This window comes from Mixophyes fleayi, chromosome 6 (genome assembly GCF_038048845.1).
Source record: "Mixophyes fleayi isolate aMixFle1 chromosome 6, aMixFle1.hap1, whole genome shotgun sequence".
Lineage (NCBI taxonomy): Eukaryota > Metazoa > Chordata > Amphibia > Anura > Limnodynastidae > Mixophyes > Mixophyes fleayi.
In genome coordinates, this window is record NC_134407.1 from 1424705 (window position 1) to 1452571 (window position 27867).

The following is a 27867-nucleotide window of genomic DNA, read 5'->3' on the forward strand; positions in this document are numbered from 1 at the left end:
AAACCATGTTACAATGCAAGGGGTGCAAACTAGTTCTCTGTTTTGCACATAAGTTAAATACTGACTGTTTTTTTATGTAGCACACAAATATCAACTTTACATTTCAGTGTACAAATAAGCTATCAAGTATCTGTGTGCTACATGAAAAAACAGTCAGTATTTAACTTATGTGCAAAACAGAGAACTAGTTTGCACCCCTTGCATTGTAACATGGTTTTGTCCAGGAGACTGAAATAAGATACCTCTTCATTTAAGATCCTTAATGAATCAGATCCCTTGAGAGGAACCATTTCCAATTCCATTGTGACCAAGTCTATCAATCACCTTTCACTATTTCCAATAAAGTAAATGACCCTTTGATGTACTTGTCACCCAAAATCGACATAAGACATCTCAACAGTTCCCCAATAGGAGCCTGTGGGTCTACGAAAGTTTGCTCTTGATATCTTGAGGCAAAATTACCTTTTCCACCCACTGTTTACATATGATAGAACACAGTTCTGTTCCAAAAATCCTCCTCTTTGTTCATGAAATGTTTCATCCATAATATCCTCCTTGTAAACACTAAACTTACCAAGGCTCTTACAGTCAGTGTCCCTATATCAGATGACACACCTACCCTGCAGAGGCTGAGACTTACAAAACTTCTGTAATCATGGACAACTGGTCTGGCAAATCAGATTCCTGCATAAGTATCTTTCATAGATTAGATTTAAATTTGTCAGGTTCTTTAGCCAAGGGATTTTGAATCTATGATAAACTGAATGATAAATTTGAGTGTCAAGCAGCTAGCTGGGTTGCTGCCCAGGGACAGCAATGCGGATAGTCCAATCCACAGTCTAACTGAGTTTTGTTGCCCAAATATGAAGCCGTGAGGTTGGAAACCAGAAACATCAGAGAACATACTTACAGGGGGATGCATAAATAATCAAAGGGAATGCAATATGACCTAGCCTGAGGTCCAGTTGCATAGGCCAAGAAAAAAAAAATTCTGGCGGCAGTGGCGGATCCATAGGGGGCTAGCAGCAGTGGCAGATCCATAGGGGGCTAGCAGCAGTGGCAGATCCATAGGGGGCTAGCAGCAGTGCCGGATCCATAGGGGGCTAGCAGCAGTGGCGGATCCATAGGGGGCTAGCAGCAGTGGCGGATCCATAGGGGGCTAGCAGCAGTGGCGGATCCATAGGGGGCTAGCAGCAGTGGCGGATCCATAGGGGGCTAGCAGCAGTGGCGGATCCATAGGGGGCTAGCAGCAGTGGCAGATCCATAGGGGGCTAGCAGCAGTGGCAGATCCATAGGGGGCTAGCAGCAGTGGCAGATCCATAGGGGGCTAGCAGCAGTGGCAGATCCATAGGGGGCTAGCAGCAGTGGCAGATCCATAGGGGGCTAGCAGCAGTGGCAGATCCATAGGGGGCTAGCAGCAGTGGCAGATCCATAGGGGGCTAGCAGCAGTGGCAGATCCATAGGGGGCTAGCAGCAGTGGCAGATCCATAGGGGGCTAGCAGCAGTGGCAGATCCATAGGGGGCTAGCAGCAGTGGCAGATCACTATACCGATGTTCCCTGCGGTTGACAAACAGGCAGAGAATCCTGTCCTGCCGCTCTGATTGTGTTTCAACACAATCAGCACAGCCGAGCTGCATTATCGGCTTACCTAGCAGCCACGGGGAACATCAGTATAGCGAGCTGCTGCTAGAAGCCCCATGCTTTCATTAGGAAAAAAGGGGGCGGGGCACAAATTGCCCCCCCCCCCCCAAAAAAAAAAAATACATTCTAGGTCCACCAATGTCTGGGAGGGACCTATATAGCATCCAGAACATAACCCAAGGCTGTATGTGACAATTAGCCCTCAACTGAAGTGCAGTAGAATTGTCAGGTTACACATTATTTGCTTTCTTACTACAGAGTTCAGGGAAATCCAAGTCCCTTAGCCAGGCCCTGGTCAGACAACACAGCTGAGATCACCTGAAATCCAACCTGTGCTCGGTATACTCAATATATGTGTTTTAATTCTCCTGCCGGCCTGGATATTCCACCCCCTATAATTGTGCTTGCCAGAAAGGAGGGGGATGGTGCAGTAACATTTTAATGAACATCTATTTTATTTTTTCATACTTAGATCCACATTAAATCTTGTGATTACGAGTATCTGAGAAGTCAAAGGCTTTTCAATCTAATGCCCCCAAACAAAAAAAAAAAAAAGGTATAACTTAAATGTGAACATATTGAAATTTTGTGAAAAATGAAAATACATCACAGCATGCACTCATTCCTAAAAATACAAACTGAATTGTTCTCCTTTTAGTGAGACTATGCAGCCACACATCTAAGTATGGCAGTCTGGTCATAGTGACATTCACGGGGACACAGGACAAGACCTGCAGACAGAAGGGTTAACAGAAACACCTCTTGTCCTCATGTACTGCAGCAGGGGCAGTGATTACATTTGAATATTTTCTTGGCAAAGATCCATCTTCATTAATGCGTGGGGGGAATCAGCCAATATTTATAAGAAAAACATATTTGACACTCGAGGGAACCGCATTTAGAGCTATTTTGCTAATTTGATGGAGTGGTAATAAGCCCTGGAAAATGTCAATGCTTTTTGCAAGCAGCTGTTTTAAATCCTTCCTGCATGTTGGAGCAACAAGACAATCTTCTCTTCACAATAGGACCTGGATGTCATCTGTTGGCTTTTCCTCCCTTGTCGCTCATGGCTAAAATATTCCATTTTTTTTTCTGATTTGCAGCTTGGTGATTTTACTATATGTACATGATACTGGACCCTAGTGCCATAAATAGAGCCTGGATCTGAATATGGTGATGGGCCTATAATGTCTGCTGGACCAGGAGCAGCAGATTGAGTCATGATGCTCACAAACTTCCAACCCAGTGCCGCAAAAGCCACAACATTACGTTTAACGGGCCTATTTTATGACTGGCCTGGATATGACTAGGAACAAAAATCTTCTTTCTTTTGCACATAAGCAGCATAAAATGAGTAAAAGACAATAAGTGTGAAACCTGTCTCCACAAATTCATACCCTGATTATTTATATTTATAGTCAGTTATGCAGTGAGAAAAGGATATTTCCAGTTTTGTGTAAAGCAGACTAAGCACAATGGTGGGATTTCTCATTAAAACGCAGAGCGAGTGCGCTCTTATCACTGCATCACAGGACACGGTGGATCCAGTGTATCCAGTCAGGTAAAACGCAGAGCGAGTGCGCTCTTATCACTGCGCCACAGGACACGGTGGATCCAGTGTATCCAGTCAGGTAAAACGCAGAGCGAGTGCGCTCTTATCACTGCGCCACAGGACACGGTGGATCCAGTGTATCCAGTCAGGTAAAACGCAGAGCGAGTGCGCTCTTATCACTGCGCCACAGGACATGGCGGGTCCATAGTGTATCAGGTAAAACGCAGACAGCGTGAGGACAGTTGGGTGAGGGGTGCACTCAGACACATAGAATTTGACGACAAATAAGAACCTCGTGGCCCATCTTCTCCATTGTATTAACCCATGGCAGTGTTGGCTAACCTGTGACACTCCAGGTGTCGTGAAACTACAAGTCCCAGCATGCTTTGCCAATATATAGCAGCTTATTGCTGGAAGGGTATGCTGGGACTTGTAGTTTCACAACACCTGGAGTGTCACAGGTTAGCCAATACTGACCTATGGCAACCTCAAACCCTATTTGATCCTTTATAAGGATATCATTAGGTCTATCCCAAGCATCTTTAAACTGTTCTACTGCATTAGCCTCTACCACCTCTGATAGGAGGTTATTCCACTTATTCAATACCCTTTGTGAAGTAATTTCCTCTGAACCTCCTTCCCCCCAGTGTCAGTACATGTCCTCGTGTTCTAATACTTCTCTTCCTTTGTAGAATGTTTCCCTCCGGCACCTTGTTATAACCCTGGATATATATGAAAGTTTCTATCATGTCCCCCCTTTCCCTTCTCTGCTCCAAACTATACATATTAAGGTATTTTAGTCTTTCCTGGTAAGTTTTGTGCTGTAGGCCATGCGCCATTTTAGTTGCCCTTCTTTGTAGTCTCTAATGTACTTATATCCTTCTGGAGATACGGCCTCCAGAACTGAACACAGTATCTAGATGAGGCCGTACCAATGACCTATACAGTGGTATTATTACTTCTTTCTTTCTGTTAATGATTCCTCTTCCTATGTAACCAAGCATCTGACTTACCTTCCTCATTGCTTTATGACATTACTTACATGCCTGAGTCACCTGAAATAGTGACTCCTAGATCCCTTTCCTCCTCAGTTGTTTCCATTATAGTCCCATTAATACTGTATTTAGCCTTTGGGTTTTTGAGACCCAAGTGCATGATTTTGCTTTTTTTTGGGATTAACCTCTAGTTACCACTCTCTTGACCATTCCTCTAGTCTACCTAGATCATCAATCATTTGTTTAACCCCTCCTCGTGTATCTGCCCTGTTGCATAACTTTGTGTCATCTGCAAAAAGACATACTTGTCCTTCAACGCCATTTGCAACGTCTCCAATAAAGATATTAAAAAGCACTGGTCCAGTACAGATCCACTGGTAACCTTTCCCTCCTGTGAATGCACTCCATTTACTATAACTCTCTGTTTTCTATCCTGCAACCAAGATCTTATCCATTTAACCATTTTAAAATCCAATCCTAAGCTCTCAAGTTTATTTAACAGTCTGCGATCTGGGACATTGTCAAAAGTCTTACTGAAATCTAGATAAGCTACATCTACGCCCCCACCCTTGATCTATTACTTTAGTTACCCAGTAAGATTTGTATGACATGATCTCCCCCTAGTAGATCTATGCTGTTTGAGATCCTGTAAGTTACTGAATTTGAGGTATTCTACAACTCTTTCTTATAAGAGTGTTTCCATCATTGTCCCTACTACTGATGTAAGACTCACTGGTCTGTAGTTGCCTCTTCCTTGCTTCCACTTGTGTGTAGTGGGACTACGTTTGCTCTTTCCCAGTCCTCTGAAGTTACTTCTGTATCTAGTGACTGATTGAATAATTCTGTTAATGGTGTTACCAGCACCCCTTTAAGCTCTTTTAGTATCCTTGGATGTATCCCATCTGGCCCCACTGATTTATCCACTTTCAGTTTTGAGAGCTCTGTTAGGACCTTCTCCTCTGTAAATGTACTTGTATCTACCTCATTTTTATGAGTATACTTAGAACTTAACTGTGGTCCCTTCTTCACTATTTCTGTAGTGAACATTGAGCAAAAATAACTATTAAGATGATCTGCTATTACCTTGTCTCCCTCAACAAGACCCTCACTCCATGTCTTTAGTCTTATTATTCCTCCTTTTGTTTTTTCTCCTTTAACTTATATACCTAAAAAAAAAGTTTTAGCCCCTTTGCCTACTGACTGGGCCATTTTCTCTTCAGCTTGTGCCTTTGCACATCTGATTACCTTCTTAGCCTCCTTCTGTCTAGCAAGATCCACCTCTATGCCTAAATTATTCTGAGTTTGCTTATATTTCCTAAAGGCCATCTTTTTTTCTATCACAATACTTCCTACTTCTTTTGCAAACCACACTGGCTTCCTTTTCTTTGTACTTTTCTTAATCCTTACACAATTTCCCATCTCTAATTCCACATCAAATCAACACATGGGGGGCTGATTCATTAAGGAACTTAGGCAAGAAATTGAGTAAGTTTTCTAGACATAACCAACTTACAATGCAAGGGGTACAAATTAAGTTATTATTTTGCACATAAGATAAATACTGGCTGTTTTTCATATAGCACACAAATACTTGATAGCTTATTTGTACACTGAAATTTAAAATTGATATTTGTGTGCATTTAACGTATGTGCAAAATAATTAAGTGATTTACACCACTTGCATTGCAACATGGTTTTGTCCAGAAAACTTACTCAAATTATTGCCTAAGTCTCTTAATGAATCAGGCCCAGGGTGTCAAACTGACCTTTCAGATTGTAATGAAATTTGGTATAATAAATGCTGTCATGGATGTAAAGAAACCCCCACATCTTAGGCTGAAATGTACACTGGTTTTGAAGTGTTATGCCTTAAAGCTGCAATTTTTTAAACAAAAAAATGTTTAAATTGCATTTGTAGGTCACCAAATTGAGCTAGATTGGAAAAGGTCTCATTTTTCTCATATATAACAGCAGTATGTTTCATTAAAAAGTAAAAATGTAACATTTTCAAAACCAAAATTTGGATTTCAAAAGCATTTTTTTTTTCATTTTTGAAACATCTCAAAAATTGTTCATACTGTTAATCAATCCCTAAAGTTTTATTTTGGGATCATCTGCTACAAGAGCTTTCACTTTGGACCGTTTGTTAAAAAAATGAAAATGGAAACTATCTAGTCCTGTTCATTACACTTAATTTATCTCTCCTTAACAATTCGTTGTATGATGTATATTATGTACAATGACAGATTATGTTATTTCTGAAATATTTAAAACATTTGTGATAATTTCATGTCTCACATATTATAAGGAAGCTTATTACAGATCATTACCATTTGGTGCTGCTGCTCTGGATGGATGGTGCTACTTGATGGGTTGGAACTAGCTGAAGGCTTCATTTGTTTTTAGTTATTCCATTACAGAAAGGGTGTATGTTCCACCCGTTGGAGTTAACAGATTCACCTTACACAGAACATCTACCATAGTGATCCATAACACATCCAGCTTCCCTGGGTATGATAAAGATGGTGATGGCCCAGCTGGATGGAGGAATGTCTCTTACTTCATCAATCTTTTCATCTTTCTCCAGAATAAATACGAGCCACCATTTGTTGTCATAGACAGCAGTTACATACCCTCTGATGTCAGCAAGTGGGAGCAGATACTATGTTGTATTGAGGAACTGAACAACAACCCTATTGCTCTTTTCGAAGCGTCTCAAGTTGTTTTCTGCATCTGGCAGAAGCTTCTGCAACTTTTGGTATTTCAGAAAATAATTTACACATCTATTCTGAAACAGTTCTCAACCCCTTCTTATCAGAAGTATGATGAGCCATTTTAAACGGGTTGAAGCAATGTAATATAAGGTTTCCTCCATCTTTATTCTTCATTACTTCTCCAAAACAATTTGAAAACCACAGCAGGCTCGGACTGGGCTGACGGGGAAATAGTTCCCATGACTCTGCTAAGGGGTGAGAGGAGCCCTATCGTATGCTCCTCTGACCCGTGGAGATCAGCAGCACCCTCAGGGGCTGTGCCTTCTCTTCTCTGCGTGGCCAGGTGACTGAGGCTTCCTCTTGTGAGTACAGTGTTGCTCCCAGTACACATTCTCCCAGTCCGATACTCCACTGTAATTAAACACACCGCTTCTTCAAATGTGACAATTATGGTCCAGGGTTGGATGGTCTTAAATTAGTGACTTAGGGCTAGATTTACTAAGCTGCGGGTTTGAGAAAGTGGGGATGTTGCCTATGGCAACCAATCAGATTCTAGCGGTCATTTTGTAGAAGGTACTAAATAAATGAAAGCTAGAATCTGATTGGTTGCTATAGGCAACATCCCCACTTTTTCAAACCCGCAGCTTAGTAAATCTAGCCCTTAGTGGCTTTTCTTCACTAATTACAGCCCACCCAAACCTAACCCGTCCCTGTAAAAGGCCTATTCAACACAACTGAAGTGTCTTCCCACGTGGAGTATCTTGAAACTCCAGTTTGCACACCTGCGCAGAAGTGGCAGCAGGCGCTGTCTGTAAAATCTCGCCCCCCAAACACACTTGAAGAGGATCGTGCATCCTCTAATGAGGTGAACTAGAAAAAAAATATTGTTTTGTTGATTTTCTCAGATGTGTAGTGCCTCAATAAATACAATTATCATGAATCCCTCAAAACTGAAAGCTCTTGTACCAGATGATCCCATCATGACCCCAAAATAAAACTTTGGGGATTTATTAACAACAGTATGAACAATTTTTGAGATGGTTTTCATTATTTATTTTTAAAATGGCTTTTTGAGAAAATCCAAATTATTGATTTTTAAAATTTTACATTTTTATTAAAACATACTGCTGTGTTAGATATCATATGAAACCCCATAACAGAGGGTTACAAATGCAATTTAAAAAACATTAAAAGCAAAATTTTCATAAAAAAATTAGCTTTAAAAGGTGTATAACTACAAACCCGGTGCACGTATTTGATGTGGAATGACCCGGTGAGGGATGCATGGGGTGACAGATTACATGGGCTGGGGTAATTACATAAGGGGCAGTTCAGTGAGGGGTAATTACATAAGGGGCAGTTCAGTGAGGGGTAATTACATAAGGGGCAGTTCAGTGAGGGGTAATTACATAAGGGGCAGTTCAGTGAGGGGTAATTACATAAGGGGCAGTTCAGTGAGGGGTAATTACATAAGGGGCAGTTCAGTGAGGGGTAATTACATAAGGGGCAGTTCAGTGAGGGGTAATTACATAAGGGGCAGTTCAGTGAGGGGTATTTACATAAGGGGCAGTTCAGTGAGTTTACATGGAGGAAATTATATATGGGGTGGTTAATTGTATGAAGGTCAGATGTAAGGGGAACAGTTTATATGTGGGGTGGGGGACATATGAATGAAGGGAGAGGTAAATAGGGGTGTCAGCCACAAGTTGTGGAGAGGGGCAGGTGGGTGAGAGAGGTGCAGGGACGAGCAGATAATATGAGTCGGGGCAGTTGGATGAGGGAAGAGGTAAATGGGGAGGTGGGTGAAGGTATAACACCCCTTTACCTCGGTTGTAGGACAGCTAGCTCCGCCGCCATCTTGTGGTCACCTATCAGTCGGATCCGACGCAGAGGAGTCTGCTGCGGTAAGACGTTATAAGATGGCGGCTGTGCCGGAGCCCGCGGAGTGCGCTGATTGGTTGATGAGCCGTCACTAGAGCCGCACAGGAGGCTCTTGGTTATGTCATTATTACACTGAAGCGTGATTGGCAGGAAGCCCATGTCCAGTCAGCGCTCTCTGAGGAGGAGGCCGCAGCAAACATGGCTCCTGAGATGGAGACAGAGCAGCAGGGTCTTGTGATAGTACACTTGAGGAGATTATCAAACCTGAGGTAATATCTCTACAGAGGGCGCCAGACGGTCCAGAGAGAGATATATAGTAATATATACAATGTAGTGACATATATAAAGTATAATAATATATATATATATATATACAGTGACATGTACAGTACAGTTATATATATATATATGTATGTATATATATATATATATATATATATATATATATATAGTGATATGTACTCTATAGTGACATATATAAAGTATAGTAACACATATATATATATATATATATATATATATATAGTGACATGTACAGTACAATTATATATATATAGTGATATGTACACTATAGTGACATATATAAAGTATAGTAACGTATATATACAGTGACATGTACAGCATAGTTTTATATATAGTGGTATGAACAATATAGTGACATATATACATACATATATAAACTTGTTTCCGGGAGAGGGGGCGAGAATGGAGGGCGGGACGAGGCCAATCGTGTCATTTTGCCAAAATGACGCGATTGGCCTTGTCCCGCCCTCCAAAATGGCGTGATTCACCGAGAATCTCGTCAAATGGCGCGATTCTCTGTGAAATCCGGGATGCGGGAGAAATGCCATCTCCCCCGGGAAACTGACTCGAATTTCGAGAGTCTCCCGGACTTTCCGGGAGAGTTGGCAAGTATGATATATATATATATATATATATAGTGATATGTACAATATAGAAGTATATACAGTGACATGATAGAGATATATATATATATATATATATATATAGTCATGGCCAAAAGTTTTAAAAATGACCCAAATATTATTTTGCACAAAGTCTGCTGCCTCAGTTTTTATGATGCAATTTGCATATACTTCAGAATGTCATGCAGAGTGATCAGATGAATTGCAATTAATTTCAAAGTCCCTCTTTGCCATGACAATGAACTTTATTCCAAAAACACCATTTCCACTCCAATTCAGTCCTGTCACAAAATGACCAGCTGACATCAGGTCAGTGATTCTCTAGTTAACACAGGTGAGAGTGTTGACGAGGACAAGGCTGGAGATCACTCTGTCATGCTGATTGAGTTAGAATAACAGACTGGAAGTTTTAAAAGGAGGGTGGTGCTTGAAATCATTGTTATTCCTCTGTTAACCATGGTTACCTGCAAGGAAACACGTGCTGTTATCATTGCTTTGCACAAAAAGGACTTCACAGGCAAGGATATTGCTGCTAGTAAGATTGCACCTAATGCAACCATTTATCTGAGCGTCAAGAACTTAAAAGAGAGAGGTTCAATAGTTGTGAAGAAGGTTTCAGGGCTCCGAAGAACATCTGGCAAGCGCCAGGACCGTCTCCTAAAGATGATTCAGCTGCGGGATCGGGGCAGAGCTTGCTCAGGAATGGCAACAGGCAGGTGTGAGTGCATCTGTATGCACAGTGAGGCGAAGACTTTTGGAGGATGGCCTGATGTCAAGAAGGCCAGCAAAGAAGCCACTTCTCTCCAGGAAACACATCATGGACAGACTGATATTCTGTAAAAGGTACAGGGATTGGACTGCTGAGGATTGTGGTAAAGTCTTTTTCTCTGATTATTCCCCTTTCAGATTGTTTGGGGCATCTGAAAAAACGCTTGTCCGGAGAAGGAAAGGTGAGCGCTACCATCAGTCCAGTGTCATCCCAACAGTAAAGCATCCTGAGACCATTCATGTGGGGGCTGCTTCTCAGCCAAGGGAGTGGGCTCACTCACCATTTTGCCTAAGAATAAAGAATTTGCAAAACATCCTCCAAGAGCAACTTCTCCCAACCATCCAAGAACAGTTTGGTGATGAACAATGCCTTTTCCAGCATGACACCTTTCCATAAAGCAAAAGTGATAACTAAGTGGCTCGGGGATCAAAACATCAAAATATTGGATCCATGGCCAGGAAACTCCACAGACCTTAATCCCATTGAGAATTTGTGGTCAATCCTCAAGAGGCGGGTGAACAAACAAAAACCCACAAAGTCTGACAAACTCCAAGCATTGATTAGGCAAGAATGGGCGGCCATCAGTCAGTATGTGGCCCAGTTGATTGACAGCTGCCAGGGCGAATTGCAGAGGTCTTCAAAAAGGAGGGTCAACGCTGCAAATATTGACTCTGCATAAACTTAATGTAATTGTCAATAAAATCCTTTGACACTTATGAAATGCTTGTAATGTTACTTCACTCTACCATAGCAACATCTAACAAAAACACTGAAGCAGCAAAGTTTGTGAAAACCAATACTTGTGTCATTCTCGAAACGTTTGGCCATGACTGTACAGTATTGTGACATATAGCGGGGAATTAAATTAACAGCATTATTCGTGAGAATAATGCGGGCCATGCTCTATTTCAGTTAGTATGGTAATTTCAACACTGATTTTTGCTTGCAGCTCTAAGACATGTGAACAGAAATCTGCATTGTGTATTCTTATATACTTTTATACAGCAGTTTTAGTCTTCATATGCTGAATGTAATGGTATGAAAAGCAGGTTTTATTAATAACATTGTAGCGTCCAGTTTGTGGTGTTTATTACCAAATCCCTACATGATCTCATCTACATCATGCCCCCTAATTTATAAACTTGGGTCTTGGGGTTACAGATGTCCTTTCAAGTAATTCCAAAATCATTGAATCTGGTTATTTAAGGTTTACTCTCCCAGCATCAACACCTCCCTGTCATTGGCAGATATTCTTGTCAAATTCTGTGTTTTGGTTCTTTATGTTGTGGTTCTTGTCTTGATAAAAATAAAACCTACTCCATCCCTTTTCTTTTCTCTTGACATTTTCAGATTTCACCAATATATACTATAATCACAAAGCCAAAATTCTGCAACCACATTGTCTTTTTAGTAGTGCCATTGACTTAATTCCAGGCTCCTCTCCCAGAGGTCGTGTGTATCCCCTATCTGTACCCGGAACCCAAGCCATGTCTGATTATATCAGGCAGCATCTGGATTTTTTTTTTATCCAAAATGTAACTTTTTCATGTTGGTGCTTCTTTCCTTTACATGGAGAAAAAAGATCATTCTCTGAACCCTGTATTGACTACGTTTCCCTTAATCTCTGACCTCTTTGGCCGCATTGGAGGAGCTAATAATGTTTCTAAGGAGAGCATAGAACCTCATCAGGATGAAGGAAGGTGATGGATGTAAGACTACTTTCAACACCTGCGACAGTCACTATGGATTACCTTGTCATGACATATGAGTTTTTCCATCCCCTAACAGTCTTCCAGTATTTCATATATGAGATCTTTGGGGACTAGCTGTTGATTTGATACCGTTTATATTGTTGATAGTATAATTTGCTCATCAGACCTTGTCTTAGACTGATGCCATGTAAAGACAAGTGACTCTGTGAAGATGGATTACATATCACGTAGAAGAAATGTGTTTTCTTAGAAATGTTTTCCTGGATACATAATGTCAGAATTCTGGCGTCAAATGGATCCTCAGAAATTCCTTTACTGGTCACAAGCCTCTCTGACACTCTCTCGATCCTCTCATGATCTTTCACGTGTCCTTGATTCTTCCGTGTAAAGTGTTGCTCTGCTTTCTGTGGAGAAAAAAGACCATTCTCTGAGACCCCGTATTGAGTACAGGGGGCTAAATAATGTATAGATTGTGGTGCTATATAAATAATATAGTGGCAGCTCTATCCATCAACGCTTTGGATATTCTTCCCGGAAAAACAATTACTGCAACAGATTGCATCACCGACTTTTCAACTCATAGTTTTCTGGTTATCCTGGTATTATGAAAACGTATTGATAACCCAATTTATAGAAGGATGTCTCTGGTGTTAATCTCTGCCTGTACTGTATGTGCCCAAAATAACCCACTGGGGTCTATTTTACTGCTTTCTGTTCCAATAAAACCATAGACGTTCACTACATTTCACAGTTATCTGGGTAGTACTTTTTACTAAGATCTTTTAATTTGTTACTCTCCCAGGTTTGCTATCTGCTAAAAAAAATTCAAACAAATCTTTTCCCACCATCATTTACATCAGGTTATTCTACTGCTGCTCCACTCTGCCAGTCCCTATATTAGTTGCCTGTACTGTACCCAATCTAATATACAATACTTCTACTAACATACAAGCTATTAAAAACTGTCTCTCTGCTATATCCACATAGATGTTCCAATACAACCTAAAGCTCAAGATGTCTATAAGATGATTATTTGTATATGTTCTGTGCTTCCACTGTATTTTCCATAGGTCATTTTGCTGTTTTATCTATATAATGAGCATAGAACGGGAACGCTATGAGCCATGTGCTATATACGAAGACCGTCTACCTGCTATAAGCTCTGATTGTGGGAGCAGAGTGAGCTTCTTCTGAGTATTTACATTTAATAAAATCTAATGTTTGGCAGCGGCTGTACCTCTTCCTCGGATAAGATAACATGAAATATCAGCCATAAATGTCAATAGTACAGCACCCCAAGTGGAGAGGGTTGTATGATGTATATACAATACCCGAGCCATCATCATCATCCTTTACACCAGCTGATGAGAGGACACATCATTATTGTTAGCTGCAGGAGGCATGGAGGGGTAGGGGCTGGCTGTGTATCTCTTTATAAATCCCCCGTGTTACGGAATGGAGTCTGTAGCGCCAGAGATCTGGCAGAGAACCTGTCTTCTCTGTTCCATGATGTCACCGGTCTCTGGGGGACTCACTGCTGGAGATGACCTCTTGGAGGTGAGAAGTCCTGCTCTGCTAATTAGCTAATTTTTGGGTAACATCAGATTAATTGGTATGTGGAGGAAGAAGAGGTCAGGATTCAGTAGAGGACAGAGTGTGAAGATATTATTAGGATGTAACACCTTGTCTCCCAATCTGAAGCCTGTGTTGTTCTCTCTGTATTGTAATGAGTAGTTAGACGCAGGCGGACTTGTGTCAGTACTTGCCTACGAGCAGTCTGACGGTTCAACCAGCCATCTGCATAAGATCAGAAAATGAACACACAAAGCTGTGATGCCGGGGCCCACAGATCTGTGATAGAAGTGTGAGCTCATTTATATCAAACAGACCTTGAGATATACTCCCCTCTCTTCTATTCCAGGACCCAACTTGCCCGCTTCTGTCTCCTATTTGTTTATTGTGTCCGTGTTCTCATATGAGACGGTAGACTTAATTATCAGAGATGAAAGGGGGGGGACAGGTGAGGGGGGAGCAGAAATCAAGGGAGAAGCACAGATAGGTGATGTACAATAGCAGAATTTCAGGACTGTTCATTAGATGGGAAGGAACCATTGTACTACAGTCTAATTACTTTTCTTAGGCCACTTTAAGATTACATGCAGTACTTTTTCTTTTTTTTTATATATATATATATATATATATATATATATATATATATACGAACATATGCATAGTTTTTTCTCTTTGTTATCTCACATTGTACAGAACTACACTAGGGGGTAAATGTATGAAGCTCCGGGTTCTTCAACACCCGCGAGTTCGGCGTCTTCGGCGTTTAAATTTGAAACGGCGCTACCTTTTAAATTGAAACTCCCCTTTACAAGGCAGCGCCGCTTTAAATTTAAACGCCGAAAGACGCCGAACTCGCGGGTGTTGAAGAACCCGGAGCTTCATACATTTACCCCTAGATGTTATTATAGAGGTGTGATTATCAGTATATACATATAGCTAGTTACCAATCATCCAACACTTAGACATTATTCTACACTTGGAGATGAGACTGGCGCAGCTGTACAGAACAAGGTGGCACACAATACAGTTTTATATCTCTATAATGTAGAATGTCATATGGACACACGTACGCCCCCCCACCCTGATCATGTTAAATAGGATGTACTGACCCAGAATGCTGGATTCATAGTCAACTTATTAAACTTTTTATTTCATTGTAAACTTTTTCTTTGCTTTTATTGGTCCTATTTTTCTATTGTTTAGTGTTATAAATCCTGCAGAGGAGGGATGTTATCCTGAGTCAGCTGTGCTGCCTTCCTCTGGGACCCATTCACAGTACGCAGAGGGAGCTGAGCGCCCATCAGCAATATATACTTTAGCAGATATCACGTTGAAAATCTACCTGACACCTACACGGAATGAAGGCAGCCATTCTGTGGGCTGAACTAATGTAGACCATATCTATGCCCTAGGAACTAGTAACATCACTAAGGGTCATGTATGAACTGTGCAACACGCTACATGTCTGCTCAGCTCACTTCTTAGTCACTTCACACACCTTCATACAAGCAATCTGCACAAAGGTTTGTCAGTTTTTCGTGTTGTACTTTCGTGGTCTTGAAGCTTTTTATTACTCTGGACAAGGTGCATCCCCTTCCTGCGGTTTTGACTTCCTATGTTTGGCGCCTGGTTAGTAAATTTCCCCCCATATTTTCAAATGCTGGAATACAGGCTTAGCAAGAATAATCAATCCTCTGTCTGTCAGGGCATGCTGGGATTTGTAGTGACACCATAGCTGGAGAGCCTTAGACTGTCTACTTTTGAAAATAATTGTCACTCACCGGATCTCTGGTTCCTCTGGACCTAGATCCAGGCCACTCACCTCTCTGCCCGCGTCCATGCAGCGCCGTGGCCGTCCACCATCTTAAGAATACTTCTGCGCATGTGCAGACCAGAACGAACTTTCAAACCTTTCCTCACTTCGTATTGGCTGCCTGTCAGCCTTCCCCTATTTAAGGCACCTATGACCTCGTAATTGTCTGTTCTTGATCCTCACTTCGCTGTGGTAGTTGTGGTCTACTTTCCTGTGGTTCCCGTTCCTCTCAGCGTCTCCAGACCTCCTCACCTGTTGTCCTGATAGCCTTATCACCACGTTTGTGGTTAATACCTGCCTTCCGCTGATCTCTGCAGCGTCTTCAATATATCACCTGCTGGCAGGATAACTTCATCACCACGTCTGTGGTAAATACCTGCCTTCCGCTGATCATAACTACATCTCCTATTATCTCATCTACTGGCCGGATAATCATCGCCACGTCTGTGGTAAATACCTGCCATCCGCTGATCATCGCAGTATCTCTTATTACCTCACCTGCTTGTTGGATAACTCCATCTCCACGCCTGTGTTATCTACCACCTGCCGCTCATCTGAACCTCTCTGCTGCTCCTGGGTTACTACCTGCATCCTCAGAGCACCTCATTGCGTTCTGTTATCCAGATTGCCATATCCTCAATTCTCATAGCTGTATGTCCATTAACCCTGCCACGCTCTCTTGAGGGGTGCGACCTGCGCAGTGGTAGCTTCTAAACCCATACCCTCTTGCGGGGTTCCCTGGAGAAGACCAGCCACTGCGTTAGACTCCGCGCCTCGGGTGTAGTGATTACTATTGGCAGAATTCTGGGTCGAGAATCTTAGTGACCGTGACGATAATTTTAGCCTAGAAGTTATTATTTCCACTATGTATCTACATTTACATAAGAGGAGATTTTCGCCTAAGCACGTAAGTTAGTGGAGAGAGATGGAGGCATTTGTGGGGGAGCATTGGGTTGCTGTGGCAGAGGGAAGGCGTTGTGAGGAGTGAAGGTGGTCCTAGCAGGGCGCAGGATAGGTGCAATGGGGAGAAGTGAGATGATTAGATGGAGAGGGACATTTCAGAGGTGTCCCATGCTGTGCGGAGCAGTGCATGGACATTTTATCACCAGATCAGACCACAGGTCTCCTCCTATACTTTTAATGGGACACATTTTGAGCCATCCACTTGTACTTCAGCGGATCAGCACATTTTTACACACACTTTACCCAGTATAAAAATTTCAAACACAGAAAAGAGAAACGTAATAAATATGATTCCAATGTCTCCTCGCTCTCATGATTAGTGGTAAATGAAACAAACCGAGAAGTATTTCACAGTGAAAAAGTCATTTAATGAAAGGGGTGGTGATAAAGTAGTAGGGTGGATGTACACTTCTTCGCAGTGCACCTCCGGAGATGTTTCCTGCTCTCCACACACCATGGCACAGGCTTTGCAGTCATCTCCCGAGTATGTATGGCGCACCTTTGTGTGTGCCTGACACGCCTGCCATACATCGCGTGTGCAAGGGAGACCGTGGGCTAGATTTACTAAGCTGCGGGTTTGAAAAAGTGGGGATGTTGCCTATAGCAACCAATCAGATTCTAGCTTTCATTTTGTAGAAAGTACTAAATAAATGAAAGCTAGAATCTGATTGGTTGCTATAGGCAACATCCCCACTTTTTCAAACCCGCAGCTTAGTAAATCTAGCCCCGTGTGTCTGTTTACAATTGTCTAGTTACGACCCTGCTGATACGCCTCTATGAACTGCGTTTATTTCCCCCCGATATATGAGCCTGATTATTAATTACTATCCCAGGTCTGCTAAACCAGAGTTATGCATAAAATCTGTCCTGTTATTACAGGAGTACTTTGAGGTGCTCAGCTGTCATAGTTTTCTATGCATGTCAGAGCAGAATGTATCTGTTTTCCCAATAGTCCCCACAGCTTACTATTTACTCTCCCAGGATTAATAGTTAGAAAGGGAAGTATGAATATAGACTGCTCTGTGTGCGGTTATTAAAGGAAGCTGTTCTGTTAGTTGGGGGGACGTGGAGTTCAGTGTAAGCTCTAATAATAATCTTTATTCCCCACTTGTGTATAATAGGGAGATTCTCTTCAGCTGACGCATGGCCATAATCTTCCTCTGACGGTTCTCCCAGAGAATCGGTGGGTCTTACCATTGATTGGGGAATAAATGATACAGTAGATTTTTTGTATTTGATGAAGAGCTTCCATTGTTATAAAACGTTCTTTCCTCTTGGTATTTACAGCTCACTCGCAGGCGCTGTAGGAGGAGACATCACCATGGCCACTCTCAGGTGAGGTTGTTGGAGCGATGTCACATAAAGACCCTTGTGTCATATGGAGTTTATTGTATATTTATAAAGCTACATTACCACCTAACCAGGGTGTGTGAGCGGGAGGACCAATCAGAGGATGAGACCTTTCATTCTGGCAAATGAAAGGCTGTATAGAGGGCTCACAGGAAGGGATAGGACCACATTAGAACAAATTAATAGTTGGTGGTAATGCAGTTACAAGGTCACTGATTTCACAAATGGCAGATGTTACGAGGATTTCCCTCCATACTTCTAACCTGTCAGCTGTGTCGCCTGCCCAGTATCTGAGGCTTAGAAGACACAAATCACTGAGACATGCGGCTCTTTCATGTAAAACACCTCTCTCAGCCAGCTACACGTCTTCATTCTGTGCCCAGGGAGTGCTAAAGATTGCCTTGTATTTCCAGGTTGGCACATCCTCCCAGTGGGCAGGACAATGTTATTACAGCTCAGACATAGTACGGGATCCCTGCTTGTATGACATGGCCTCTTACAGTATTATGATGATGGTGACTGTCCCCCTCCTGTCACTCTGCAGGTTTCTTATTAATGTATCTGCTAGGAGAGAACAGCAGATAACAGGGATTACCCTGTTCCAGGAATTTAGACCTATACTATGTGTAACAGGTAGACAAAGCCATATACAACGCTGTGCCCACGATTGTACACAGCCCCTGAGTCTAGTATCTGACAGTGATCGCCCCCCGCAGGACATGTGGTCTGTGCTCAATCACCTTGTGGGCAGCTTTTGAGATGAGTTTCATTAGGACACAGATTGAGTGTCAGTTAATATATACAGCAAAGCAATGTACTGTCCACTAACAGCAAATTTATAGTACAGCAAACTACACACTACAATGCACTTATATCAGGGCAAGGTAATACACTACTGTGCTTCCGCGAGGAAGGGTTGGGCCCTACAAACAACCTTAGGCCCCGGACTGCGAGATCTTGGCTGAGGGCAGGAGGCTATTACAATACATTGATGATAACGTAAATAGCGCTGTCGACAGCTGGAGGGAGACGTATTTACTGACACATTATCTAGTTATCCCCGTCTTTATTTCATGGAAACCACTCATGACCCCTCCTCCACCACCAGCCTTTTATGGTGCTTTTCTCACTGTCCCTCCCCCGACTCCCAAACCTGGATTGCTGGTTTTCCTCTATTCTTATTTCTCAACACTTATATTAAGTACCTGATCCTTCAATAAACACTTTAATATATATTTATATATTTTCTTTATTTTCCTTTAAAGCAAATAGTGAAAGGTTCCATAAAACAAGGGTGGAACCGCTTACATGAGTGGGAAAGTCATAGTGACCAGGGGCCACATGAGGGCCCCAGAACACCAGGAAGAAGGAGAGCTGTCCCCATGAGAAGCCAGTGATCCCGTCTGCTGGAGGAGGACTTGGCACAGCTCTGTGCTGCACAACACACTAATTACAGCTAAACTTGCTGTAAATATCAGATTTTCTCCAACTGTATTTATCTAATGAATACATGGTGGGGCCGTGCTCCCCCGGGGCTGATTTGTCAGCTCTGTCTCTAACAGATGTTACCTTTTGTTTTTGTGTTTCAACATACTGAAAGCTTTTTTATTCATTACACCATGTTTGCGGACATATTAATTGTGCGCTCTTAAATATGTCTATGCATAAATAGACAAGAGGGGTCTATGTATAGCTCATATCACTTACTAGTCTATACATTTAATTACATTTGCTCTCATTTGTTTTTGTTTTAAAATGACGTCTGTATATTCTGATATTGGGAGTTATTTTACAAAGCTAAATTTCCTGATGTAACACAAAAACTTCACAGCACAAGTGACGCTTTGGACCTGCTGAGGGCCTAGATTTCTGCTGGGGAAAAGGGAATTGTGGAGCAATATTTATCTGTTTATTATTGTTCATTTATATTGCGCCAATCATATTATGCAGCGTTGGACAGAGAATATGTAATCAGACTCTGCCCCACTGCAGCTTACACTCTATATTCCTTACTACAGACAAACACAGACGCGTTTTCTCAGAAGCCGATTAACCTACAAGTATGTTTTTTGGAGTGTGGGAGAAAACAGAAGTACCTGGAGGAAACTCACACAAACACGGGGAGAACATACAAATTCTGCATAGATAGGGCCCTGGTCGGAATCGAACCTATAATCCCAGTGCTGCAAGACAACAATGCTAACCACTGTGCCACCCTGTTGATATAATGCTTATACTGTGTCATAAATATAGAATACCAAGATGGTTGGTCCACACATTAAATTTTCAAAGTACATTGAAAGTACAATAAACATCCAAAATGCAGGTGTACGCATCCACAGTTTGATCAAAATATGCCCAAAGAATCTTCATATTACTGCAGAGATTAACATATATATGTCTTGAACCATATCAGGATGGCACAGTAATTAACAACATGAAGCTCCACGCTTTTTCTTGTGACCACAATGCAAAATAGACAGAGACCAACCCCCTAGACTCCGGCCACTATCTGACATTGGTCACCCTGTGCAAATGATAAAATCAATTTAAATACTTTAGACTCCTTCCACAGCCCTAAAGGAGTTCTTTGCAGGTGTCCTGTTTGTTTTCTCTCACTGCAGACACACCGTGTCAGCTTGCTTTTAGCTGTGGGAAAAGATCCCTCTAAAGTCTAGAAGGATAAACCATTCCAAAATATGTAAACCACAACATTAACATTACTCACAAGTGGAGTGAATAACATTGATTATCTTGTTGCAGTAGCACCTGTCAAGGGGTGGGATATATTAGGCAGCAGTGGTTAGTCAGGTCTTGATGTTTTGGAAGCAGGAAAAACAGGTAAGGATCTGAGCGACTTTGACAAGGGCTAAATTTTGATGCCTGTTGGACTGGATCAGAGCATCTCCAAAACGGCAGGTCTTGTGGGGTGTTCCGGTATGCTTGAAGATTTGAAGACGAGAGGAAAGTGGATGCTGCCCGAAAATAAGTGCTGGAAATCATTTTTAGATTTACGTAACATGATTTAGATATAGAATAGGTGTGGGGTACAAAGGATGGTTCAGATTCAAGGAAAACACAAGCTTACAGGGTGGGATTTATTGTTTTATCTTGCAGTCAAAGGCTGCGTAAGTCTGTTAGACTGTGTTAGTTAGTGAGGATTTCTTCAAAGTGAGGATTTTTTACAAGTGTATTAAAATTTAGATAGCATAGTAAGAATTACACAAGAGTTGAACAAGAGGAGAACAAAAGGAGAATATTCCATTTGAAAGCAGTGCCACGGCCGACAATGAAGTCGATGCGGAGTGTGAAGAGTCGCTGGAGGAGCCACTTGTTCAAGGGCAGTTGCTAGGGTTTGGTGAAAAATGAGGTACTGCCATATAAGGGGAGGAGAGTGTAAACATTGGGGAGAGAAAATATTGGTGAGAAATGGAAAACTTGAAAGTTAATAGTGTTAAGATTTCTGCAGGTATGAGGAGGCTTAGTACAGTTAGACACAAGAGAGGTTAAAGTACTGATGGACAGCTTGTAGCTGATACTGATGATCCGATTGGGGGAAAGGTGTGTCAAGAAAACCAGAAACTGAGCATAGGCTAGCGAAAACAAGATTAAAGCAGTGGCCATCCGGATGAGTAGAGGATGCCGTCCAAAGGGAGAGGTCAAGGAAGAAAGTTAGAGAGAGTAGTTTGAAAGCACAAGTGGAATGTGGATCATCAAAGGTGATGTTGAAATCACCCATGATGATGGTGGGAATTTCAGAAGATATATATATAAGGAAGCCATGCAGAGAGATATTCAAGAAATTGTTGGTATGGTCCAGAGCAGTGATAGATCACAGCAACACGCATACCGAATAACATGTACTTCAAAAGATGGGCATGTGAGTGATAGGACATTTGGTAGTATTGTGCAGTGTGGAGAAAGAAGCATACCAACCCCGCCTCCTTGTCTGCTTCCAGATCTGGAGGAGTGGGTGAGATGGAGGCCACCACGTGAAAGGGCTGCAGGTGTTGCAGTGTCCGATTGTCTAAACCACGATTCTGTTATTGCCAAAATGTTGAGAATGTTTGAGGGAAAGAGGTCATCTATGGAACTAAGTTTCTTACAAACAGAGCTTGCATTCCATAGGGCACACATAAACAATTTGTATGAGAAGGGAGACAGGTGATGTGTTTGAGGTTTGCTAGATTTCTGTACCTTTCTGACATATATGTATGGGGGAAGTGGGGAGGACCTACATTAGGTGATATATCACCAGCGAATAGAAGCAGAGAGAGAGAGATAGGTAAGATGATTGTGAGACGTGTGACCTTTTATTTTCTGTTACAGTTAATGAATATCAATAGGAAAAAGTTAATGGGTGTTATTTAGAGGTGAGTGGAAAAGTGAGTTGGCAATGTGGACAGAGATGTGTGTTGCAGGGAGGGTGAAGGGTGATATAGTTCTAGAGATAATACTATGAGAGGAGAGTAAGAAAAGCATTTTTAAAAAAAATTTGGATTTAAAGAGTAAAGGGCAAGAAACTGAGGAACATAAAGTCGACAGCAGATGTAGCTTATTCCTGGATGTCTTCAGAAGTTGTTTATTGTTTATTCAACTGTGTTGTTTAGAAAACCCACTTAGTGTAGCAAACCCCAAACACTTCACACCCCAAACACATTTCTCCTTAGACTGAATGCTAAGATATAGTTGGGATGAATACAAACTAACTACATCTGTGCAAATTGGTCAGTAGATCAGAGGAAAAAAAACAACAACAACTATGTGTTATTAGACTAGATGAGGCCAGGCCACTATCATAAATTAAGCATTGATGATCACTAGGCCCACAAAGGTTAAAACAATTGATAATAAATTCCTATTAGATACTTTTAAAAAACAGTCGCACAGATGAGAGGTACAAATTGATTACATGATGTTCAGATAAGGAGAGGATGAGAGTTGTCCACTCTCACAGAAGAGCTACTGTAGCACAAATTGCTGAAAAGTTTATTGCTAGCTATGATAGAAAGGTGTCAGAGCACACAGTGCATTGTAGCTTGCTGCGTATGGGGCTGTGTAGCAGAAGACCAGTGAGAGAGCCCCTGCTGACCTATGTCCACCACTGAAAGCACCTACAATGGGCACATGAGCGCCAGAAGTGGACTTTGAAGCAATGAAAGAAGGTGGCCTGGCCTGATGAATCACATTTTCTTTTATATCATGTGGGCGGCCAGGTGTGTGTGAATTTTTTACTTGGGGAAGAGATGGCACCAGGATACACTATGAGAAGAAGGCAAGCTGACGGAGGCAGTGTGATGATCTGGGCAATGTTCTGTTGGGAATTCTTGGGTCCTGACATTCATGTGGATGTTACTTTGACACCAAACCATGGAGGCCCCACGTCACAACTTACAGGACTTAAAGGATCTGCTGCTAATGTCACAGGACACCTTCAGAGGTCTTGTGGAGTCCATGCCTCAACTTGTCACAGCTCTTTTGGTAGCATGAACGGAACCTGCACAATATTATGCAGGTGGTTTTAATGTGGCTGATCGATGGATATATATCTAAATAGATATATGTATGTATATATATATATATATATGTGTGTGTGTATATATATATATATATATATATATATATATATATATATATACAGATATGTGTGTGTGTATATATATATTGGAAGAGGACAATGATAATTATACCTGTCATGGAGGCTTGTTTAAAATATTTGGGAAAGAAATTGTTCCCCCTCCACAAAGTCACACCAGTCAATAGTACCAGTCCCGGCTGTCTGACTACGCTCTCTCTACGTGCTCCTCCTCCCGCTATACTACATCTTGAGGCAAACCAGAGGACCGAGACCTGCGACTCCCGGCAGCGAAGCCCATCCCGCCTTGCAGCGGTTCTTGGTGAACATCGGGGAGTTTGTTAGACTCCGCGCCTCAGGTAAGCCAGTGTCAATCAAGATTAGTATTAGATCCAGTTAATCCGTTACAGTTTGCTCTACCATGGATCCAGCAGCAAGGGATCTCTTGGAGCATTTGGTAGGAAGAGTAGAGAAACAAGAGGCCAACCAAAGGCAAATTCTAAACTTCCTCCAGAGCTTATCCACCCGGATGGATACGATCCAGGATACCTTAGTGGCCACCGGACCTCCAACACCCGTGGTTTCAACACCTGACCCTCCGCCCACCGCAGCTGCTTCTACTTCCCAGTTGCGCATACCTAATCCCCCTAAATTCGATGGGGATCCTAAACTGTGTAGGGGATTCCTGAACCAATGCTCCATTCAGTTTGAGCTTCTGCCGGGGAATTTCCTTCTGAAAAGGCCAAAGTAGCCTATGTGATATCACTTGTGTCTGGTCAAGCCTTGGCCTGGGCCTCGCCTTTGTGGGAGAGGAATGACCCCATTTTGCACAACTACGCTACCTTCCTGTCTACATTCAAGAAAATCTTCGATGAACCTGGGAGGGTATCTAACGCTGCCAATGGGTTATTGATTTTACGCCAAGGAACCCAGTCTGTCGGTCAGTATGTGGTTCAATTTAGGACTTTGGCTTCTGAGCTTCGTTGGAACAACGAGGCCCTTGTGGCTACATTCTGGCAGGGTCTTTCTGACCGTATAAAGGATGAGCTGGTTTCACAGGAACTTCCCACATCCCTGGATGACCTCATATCCCTCTGTATCAAGATTGATCTATGCTTCAAAGAACGTAACTCTGAGAAGGAACAATCTCTTTGCAGTGTGGTTCGCTTAACTCTTAATTTCCAGACGCCCGTACTTCCTCCTGAGGAGCCAATGCAATTAGGAGGAACTCGCCTTTCGACCGAAGAGAGAGAGAGAGAAGGTTTTGAAACAGATTGTGTTTGTACTGTGGAGAGAGTGGTCATCTTCTGGGGTCTTGCCCTAAACGTCTGGGAACGACAAGGCCTAATAAGTTTGGGAGAGGTTTCGTTGGGCCTACCCAGTCCGTCTCCCTCTACCTTCTGTAGCAAGAATAGCCTCTGTATCCCCATTTTCTTAAAGATGGGAACCCCTACCTCTTCCCTGTTCGTATTTCTCGATTCTGGAGCGGCGGGTAACTTCATCTCAGTCGCTTTAGTAAAGCAATTCTCGATTCCCACTCAACCTTTGGAACAACCCATCTCTCTCATGGCCATCAATGGGAGGAAAATCCCTGAAGGATCTATTCTAGTACGCACTATTCCCCTTACTCTTCAGATTGGGGCACTTCACCAGGAGAGAATTTAATTTTTAGTTATCCAGAGATCTACCAATCCGGTTATTCTTGGTTTGCCCTGGCTACGTCTCCATTCTCCCACTTTAGACTGGCAGTCTAGCCATGTCTTGTTCTACACACTGCCTTCAGAGGGTGGTTCCTAAAGACTCCCTCAAAGGTCACAGAATAATTCCTCTGACACTCCTACCTGAGCCATACCAATTCTTCTCTGATGTCTTTTGTGGACAAGAAGCTACAAGTCTACCTCCTCACAGAATTTGGAATTGTGGCATAGACCTTATTCCTGGTAAACCTGTTCACCGACGTCTTGTCTATCTTTTTTCCATTTGTAAAAAAGAAAGATGGGGTCTTCTCCCTTGCATTGACTATAGAGGCTTAAACGCCATCACCGTAAAGAATCAGTATTCGTTGCCATTGATCTCAGAACTATTTGACCGCATTAAGGACACCACCATCTTTTCTAAACTTGACCTCAGAGTAGCTTACAATCTCGTACGCGTAAAGGAAGGAGATGAGTGGAAGACATCGATTAACACCCGTGATGGTAATTTCCTGTATTTGGTTATGCCGTTTTGGTTATGCAACGCCCCTGCTGTCTTTCAAGGTTTCATCAATGAGTTTTTCTGGGATCTATTGTATCAATTCATAGTTATCTACTTAGACGACATCCTCATCTTCTCCAAAGACTTGGTATCTCATAGCAGTCACGTGTTGGAGGTCCTGTCCCATATCAGTAGGAATCATCTGTTTTGTAAAATAGAGAAGTGCAATTTTGAGTAGAAGCAAGTACCCTTCTTGGGGTATATCATTTCCGGGACCGACCTACAGATGAACCCCACTAAATTAAGGGTTATACTTGAATGACCCCAACCTTCTGGCCTTAATGCTATGCAACGGTTTCTGGGATTCTCTTATTATTATTGCCCATCACAGCATTGACCCATAAGACTGAGAACACCAAGGTGTGGCCACCTGAAGCTACCCAAGCCTTTGGTACACTTAAGTCTCTTTTCTCCTCTGCACCTATCCTCCAATAGCCTAATTGTTCACACTCCTTCTTCCTGTAGGTGGATGCGTTCTCTGTAGGTACGGGAGCCGTAATTTTGCAACGGAATTCTTCTGGCAAACTTCGCCCATGTGGATTCTTTTCTCGACGCCTACTGCCCGCTGAAAGGAATTATGGTATTGGTGAAAAAGAGCTCCTGGCCATTAAATTTCAGAATGGAGACATCTTCTGGAGGGAGCAGAATACCCTATAACCATCTATACTGATCACAAAAATTTGCTATACTTACGTTCAGGCCGCTGTCTAAATCCTCGGCAAGCCAGATGGTCCTTATTCTCCTCCCGTTTTGGTTTCAACATCACCTTCCGTTCTGGATCTAAAAATGTCAAGGCAGATGCTCATTCGATCCTGCTGATGTGAAACCTTTGGAGGAGATTAAATTCATTCTGGACCCTAGCCAGATCCTGGCAGTTACACATCTCTACAGAGATTGTCCTCCAGGTAAGTCTTTCATTGCTCCCCACCTCTGTATTAAACTCCTATGATGGGCTAATTTCTCCCTCTTTTCCGGCCATGCAGACATCCGCAAAACCTGGGATCTGTTATCTCGAAACTACTGGTCGCCTTCCTTACTGGATGATGTGAAGAAATTTGTTTCAACTTGTTCCAAATGCGCTCAACAATACTCCTAGAAGGAGACCTTATGGACACCTGGTTCCGTTACCAGTTCCTGAGTACCTCTGGTCTCAAATTTCCATAGATTTCATCACTGACCTTCCTCCATTCAAATCTTGTACAGTGATCTTAGTCGTCACGGATCACTTTTCTAAAATGGCCCATTTTATTCCTCACAGAAGCCTTTCATCTTCCTCCTCCTTAGTCGATATTTTCATCAAGGAGATATTCCGCCTCCATGGTTGTCCTCAACACATAGATGTCGACCGAGGATCCCAGTTCATATCTAAATTCTAGAGGTCCTTTTGCAACAAGTCTGGAATCAAACTCAATTTTTCCTCCGCAGACCACCCCCAGTCCAGTGGATTAACAGAGAGAACTAATCAAGAGTTAGAATTTTTTTTAAGAATATATGTTTCGGCTAATCAGGATAATTGGGTGGATCTTCTCCCATGGCTGAGTTCGCCCATAACAACCATTTCCACAAAGCTATTTCTAACTCTCCCTTTTTTGTCCTTTATGGCTGCCACCCTAAACTACCAACCTTCTCTCAAATATCACCTTCCGAGGTCCCAGCAGTGGATTCGTTGTTCCGCAACCTCTCACACATCTGGGAACAAACCAAAATCAACCTGAAAAGAGCTACTATTTGTTCTAAGGAATCTTACGATAAGAGGAGAAGAGCTGGTCCGAATCTATCCATTGGTGACAGGGTATGGCTATCTACCCAAAATATTCGTTTGAGAGTTCCCCCCATGTTCATTGGGCCTTTTGCTATTTCAGAGGTCATTAATCCAGTAGTCTTTTGGCTAAGTCTGCCGCGTTACCTGCGTATGCCTAATGTTTTCCATGTCTCTCTGTTGAAGCCCGTCGTCACCAATAAGTTTTCCACTCCTTCCAGAGCCCCATCACTTATTGTGGATCAGGACCAGATGGAGTATGAGGCAAAGCAAATTTTAGACTGTCGTAAGATCAGAGGTTCCGTACAATTTCTGGTGGACTGGATGGGTTATGGCCCTAAGGAATGCTCCTGGGTTAGAGCTACTGATCTCCATGCCCCTTGTCTAC

At 42.3% G+C, this 27867-nt stretch overlaps 1 protein-coding gene and 1 long non-coding RNA gene across 10 annotated transcripts in view; one reads left to right on the forward strand and one right to left on the reverse strand.

Annotated features, from left to right (window-relative positions):
- The window catches only part of LOC142160698 (uncharacterized), a 302469-nt gene extending 293638 nt beyond the window's left edge, over positions 1 to 8831 (reverse strand). For all 7 annotated transcript variants that reach the window (XM_075215569.1, XM_075215568.1, XM_075215576.1 and 4 more), the window contains exon 1: positions 8729 to 8831. The gene's annotated coding sequence lies outside the window, so the exon portion shown is untranslated. The remainder of the gene's footprint in view (positions 1 to 8728) is intronic.
- Positions 8831 to 27867, forward strand: part of LOC142160700 (uncharacterized) — a 200067-nt gene continuing 181030 nt past the window's right edge. For 2 of the 3 annotated variants that reach the window (XR_012693282.1, XR_012693284.1), the window contains exons 1-3: positions 9062 to 9100; positions 17661 to 17722; positions 17827 to 17874. This is a non-coding gene — a long non-coding RNA (uncharacterized LOC142160700). The other variant, XR_012693283.1, reaches the window with a different exon arrangement.